The sequence below is a fragment of the Pempheris klunzingeri genome, chromosome 18 (assembly GCF_042242105.1).
Source record: "Pempheris klunzingeri isolate RE-2024b chromosome 18, fPemKlu1.hap1, whole genome shotgun sequence".
Lineage (NCBI taxonomy): Eukaryota > Metazoa > Chordata > Actinopteri > Acropomatiformes > Pempheridae > Pempheris > Pempheris klunzingeri.
The window spans coordinates 22055674-22061673 of NC_092029.1; positions in this window are offsets into that span (position 1 = coordinate 22055674).

Genomic DNA, 6000 nt, shown 5'->3' on the forward strand with positions numbered 1-6000 from the left:
GTGAGTGAGTGTCTACATCAGTGTGACTCTCCAATTTTTTGGATGTTAAATCATATTCAATTAGACAGGTAATTTTTCCTCCCACCATCTACTAGATAAGGCTTTTGAATGAATATGAGGTGATATTCTCTCTCATCCAGTGATGCAGATTGGATGGTGCTCCCCTGCTTTCTGTGGCTGACTGCTACAGGGTGATTAATGTGTTCATTTCCCATTATTAAAGACTAGAGCAGTGCTGCAGGCTACTGATATAGGGCCTCGTCATAAATCTTAGCCAAATGAACAGTCAAATAATCGCTCATCGGAAATGAAATCTGGGCTCATTAATACTGACGCCCAGACTGGGGGAAGAGTACACACACACACACACACACACACACACACACACATACAGACGACTTTGGGCATCTCATTCTCATGCAGCCACACACCCACATGAATACACACACACAGAGATGCACACAGAATGGGGACATGAGGGGGCTCCAGTCTGGTCTGCCACCTTGGCGCACCACTCAACAATGACAGGCTAATCATTAGAGGAGAACACACACACAGGCCCATTGTTGGTCTTCTCTCACGTCTCAGATCCCGAACAGTGAGCAGTGACCCATAGGTGTAAGACAAAGCAATCACAGGCTCTGACTGGAGCAGTAAATAATAACCTCTGCACATCCTTTGACTTCTCACCTCGTCTGACTCCCTCCATAGGCTTTAACAATTATTATTACAGATGGATTTGTTGCTTATGGTGAACAAATTAGAGTTGGGTTTTTTTCTGTTCTCTGTCTGGTTTGAATCTTAGCATAGGACAATGGGCATTAATTATCACTCACCATTGAATACAAACTCACATGCCATTCTTAAACCCATAGGTTTTAAAGACAGACAGACTAATGGAGATTCAGGAAATATATTTCACAAAATGAACACAAAATGAAAAGGATATATATAGTAATACAAACCCAAAGTCAAAATGAATAATAAAAGTCAAATAAAAATTCAGACATCACTTTAATATTATTTTTGTCTCTTAAAGGTGAAACTTTCAGTGGCAATTAGCTTGAGGGAGCGTTTAGTGAAAAGATCCAGTGTTTGAGTGTGACTCATAATAATAGGAAATAAAAGTCAGACTCTGCTGCACAGATTTGGACCATTCTTTGTTTAATCTGTCTCCTGTGAGTCCCCCAACTGTATGGAGGTGTAATGATAAATCAATAGGGTTGTGGCTCACATTGAGGACAGGGAGCACACTTCAAATGGGACCGCTGTTGTGGTCACACAGATCACGGCTTCACTGTGTATGTGACAAACAATATTTAGATGCTATGACACTGAAGCTCTCAACTGATTGTGACATATTTTAGTGTAATCAGTCTGACCCATTCTACTCATTAATGACAGTGGGGACTCAGAAACATGAGAACTTAATCTATAGAAAACCTGGTTTGATAATTAGAAATTAAATGTGCATGGCAGCTTAATGGGAATTTGTATTGAAATTTTTACATAAAGCATGGATAGGGAAAACATAACAGACACAGACTATACATATGTGTTTTTCAGTTTTTCGGGGGAGTAGACAATATGTAGTCTGGTGACTAATAGCATTCAGAGGACTGATTCTCAGAGAGATTAATGGTGTGCAGAGGCTGCATTAGCTGAGAGATTCATAATAAGCAAGCTTTGATTCATGGTTTATGGAAATGATGAAGGCTACCTTTCTTCAAAGCTCAACAATTACTGCCTTAAACTATGTGAGAGGAATGCACAGGTACTGTAGGTGAAGGCACACTTTTACAGACTAATAATCATCAGAGTGCGTCAGGACCAGAGTACTGCTGCACATAGAGGCCAGAGAGGACTGTCAGAGAGAGAGAGAGAGAAGCTGCGGGGGGGGGGCCTCAGGAAAAGGAGCTGATGTGCTGCTGACTTTGATGAATCGTGATGGAAGATGTGGCACTGCAGTTTCCAAGTTTCCATGTGGATGGCAGGTTTACTGGTTAATCTCTGTTTAGCGTGTTATCAGGCATCCTCCTGGCTTATGACCGGACAGACAATAGGGAAAATACCAAGAGTAACCAATTTTATTTCAGTGCGACTCTCTTCCATAACTGGACCGTCACACGTCTGGCAAGAGTCTTCAGGTCACATGGGGTCAGCGTTTACCATGACATCATTATGACATCACATGTGACAGCTGTGGAGACCATTACATCAGTGAAACAGCAAAGACCCTGGACCTGGACAAGAGGAACCGGCAACATCAGCTGTCTGTGAATACTCCCAGCATCCACTGGGAGGCCAAAGGTCATCAACCCAGAGTCAGTGCAACTGGAGTCTTTTCATTTACGGACAGCTCTTTATACCATGGTTCAAGTTTTTAAGAACTATTAACTATTATTAACTAATACCTGGAATGATTATTACAATCCGATCGACTGAAACGACATTCACCACTCCAGTGAATAGGACGAACATTGTGCCAAACAAAAAGGAAAATGTGGGTGAGTTCAGTGGGGCAGTGTGTCTGTGGCGTTCAGAGGATGAGGCCCTGAAGGACCAGCGTTGCACTCATAGGTGGAAATAAGTTAGCTTGTTAACATGATGCAACATAATGTAAACAGAGGCTCTGTCTGCAGCCGTGTTGCTATGGTTACTCATTTAATGTAGCCAGCGCATTCATTTAGAACAGTGAACAGATAGTCTCAATTGAACTACTAAGAAGATGTCCTATATCACATTTTAACAGACACCCAGCGACCAATTAGAATCGAGTATTCACCCAGACCACATGGTATACACATAATATGTGTTACTCCACGACATACTGGGGGACACACAGAGACAACAGTCCATGGTAGGCTTAGGCTGAGTAGAATTTGTGTCTCGGCCGATTGGGAGCCTGAAAAGACCTCCACTTTGCTGTAGTGATGTTACCATGTTCACAGATCTCAGCAATTAATAGTGTGACTACAATTTTATCAGCAGTGATAGAAAGTAGGAAAACAATAAAATGTATAATCCATCCATCCATCATCTATACCGCTTATCTGTACACCCCAACCACAGGGCCAACACATAGAGACAGTCACTCACGCTCACACTCACACCTGCAGGCAATTTAGAGTCTCCAATTGACCTGCATGTCTTTGGACTGTGGGAGGAAGACCCAGAGAAAAACCCACGCAAGCACGGGGAGAACATGCAAACTCCACACAGAAAGACCCCGGGTTCAAACCTGGAGTCGTCTTCTTGCTGTGAGGCAACAGTGCTAACCACTGCACCACCATGCCCAAAAGAACCAGTGAACCAATGATACTGATCAGTTTCAGCCTAACCTTGACTCAAACCTGTACAAGTGGTTTGGAGATTTTACCCACAAACCATTTCTGCACATTTCATCAACACAGCTCAGTTCAACTCTGAGTGCACACTGTTTATCCTTGATCAGCTACCCTCCCCAAGCCCTCGTCTGTCTGCATACATCACCAGCTCACTGCCATTACTCTACAGCAAACACAAACACACACACACACGCACGCATGCACACACACACACACACACAAACACACACACACACGCACACACATGCACAATTGTCATTGACTAAAACTGCACAAAAAAACCTGCATGCAAATAAACATCTATGCATACTTACATGTTAGCACCCGCCCCACCACCCCCTCCCCCCAACCACACACACACACACACACACACCTCCGCTCAGGTCTCTGCTGGCCTCCTTTCCCAGCCAGTCCTGACAATGCTAATGATTCTCACTGGGGCACAGGATGACGGGTGACAGAGCAAGCCAGAGCAGGAGGGAGAAGGGTGTGTAGATGGGGAATTGGCGAGGAATGTGTGTGTGTGTGTGTGTTTGTGTGTGTGTGTGTATGAGGAGTGGGGGGGTAGATGAGGAGGTCAAGGATGGTGGTGCACAGGCCTCGTCTCTGGTGATGTGTCGGGAGGTATGCACCATTCCCTGGCTCGATGGTAATTTATTACATTTAAGACAGGGCCTGACACCCTGAATCAGCCTCCATTCAGATCACGTTGGCTGGCCCGGGTGGTGGAAGGGTGTGTATGGAGAAGGGGAGGGAGGGGGAGGTAAACACAAAGGAGGAGAAAGTAGGGAGAGGAGGAAACAGAAAGAGACTACATGGAAATGATATGCGATGAGGAGAGATGTAGCCTGGGGCATGGTGCATGTTTTGCCTGTTTCCTTATAGTTAGTGTATTTATAATTCAAATATATGCCTTTAATAATTCACTGAGGGGGTATATCAAAGCAAAGTGTGTAAGATATTTCAGATTTAAAAAAAAAAATCAACTTTTTGAGCAAATGTTTCATCAATGTGAATAAGGAACAAGCAGGCCGCTGATGAGGACAAAGTCCATCACAAGGAAAATCCATGTGTATAATTTACATCTCTGGATATTTTTCTTTTAATGTCATTTTAGCACATATTTATATTTTCATTTAATTTCAAGTGTGAACAATTCCAAAATATTGAATCTAACTTGAATATAGCTGCATTCATTCTGAAATAGTGATGTAATTATAGAATGATATCTACACTGTTGCCCATAAAGTGTTTTTTTACCTCTTCTCATGAAATGATTGTGACACTGTGATTTATTCTTGATAAATAAAGTTTATATCTTCTCAGCTTTATTGACCAAACTCTTCCAAACATATCACAGTGAAACTTAAACCACAATGAACCTTTGCAAACTGTGTATTCAGGCTTTAACTAAATTGGGGGTATTGAACAATTATTCACACTTTATGGGCAACAGTGTATACTGGCAGTAGGTAATGCTATAATAATACTTTTCTGATGAATGTTATTTCTGTATTTCTGACTTCATCATTTAACTCTAACCCCAGGCACAGTACAGTGGCTGCAGGGACCAGAGAATTAAAGTAGCTTCAATTATTTTCACTGTTGCATCTCCCACAGAGGAGTTGTTCATTGTTCACATCTGCTTCTCAAACTTGGTTGCTACTGAAAGAGTTAAGAGTAAATCATAAAGATTAAAGTATTCATATTAATAAGTACAAGAATTTGGTTATCAATTATATCAGAATAGTTGGGAATACCAAATGGACGGAGATCATTCAGCTGCACAGCCGATCCCCATCCAGTCACCTCCCCACAGTATTTCAGCTCAGTCCTATGGCTCACTGCTCACTGCTATGGAGCTCTTCAATAAAGCCCTGTTTTCTACGCAGCCTTGGCCCCCAGAGTCTGCTTTTGAGTCCAGCCCTAGAACAGAACTTAACAGAAGTTCATCCAAATGGGTGGAAGGGGCTGTCTGATTTAATCTTAGCTTTATTTTGATACAAGTAATTAATGAACTGTCATGTGAAAAGCAAACTGCCTTAGTGGTGCTATTTATGATGATGATGATGGTTAGTATTATTATTATTATTATTATTATTATTATTATTATAATGAGTAGAGGGATAAGACATATCAGATTACTAGTATGTAGAGCAAAGTGAGGCCTTTACAATTTGGGTTCATTGTTCACTGACAGTTGAAATGGTTCATATACAACACAATAAACATGTGCACCCTGCCACCATGATTAAGAGAATTATGTTTCGATAGCATGAGGTTATTGTATTCTGCCTCGTGCTGTGTGTCTGGATCTTACTGCCTAAAAAACAGAAAAGATGCAGAGTAAGACGCTGAGTGTCAGTACCTGCAGAGGAGTTAGATAACGGCCTGATTCTCCTTCAGACCGAGACAGAGAGCCATTTAGTTTCTTATTTATTTCTAAACTGAAAGCATATTTGAGCTCAAGTTCAAATATGTTAAACCATGTAGCTGTCAGGTGTTACACAGGACGTTGATGTCCATCCACAGGATGGTCGTGGTCAAGTCAAAATGAAATCCCACTGCATCCCCACACTCGCCTGAGACTCGTCATTAAGCTCAGGTGAGAAGCAACGAGAAGAAAAGGAAAAGTGACATTTAAAGTTTTCTT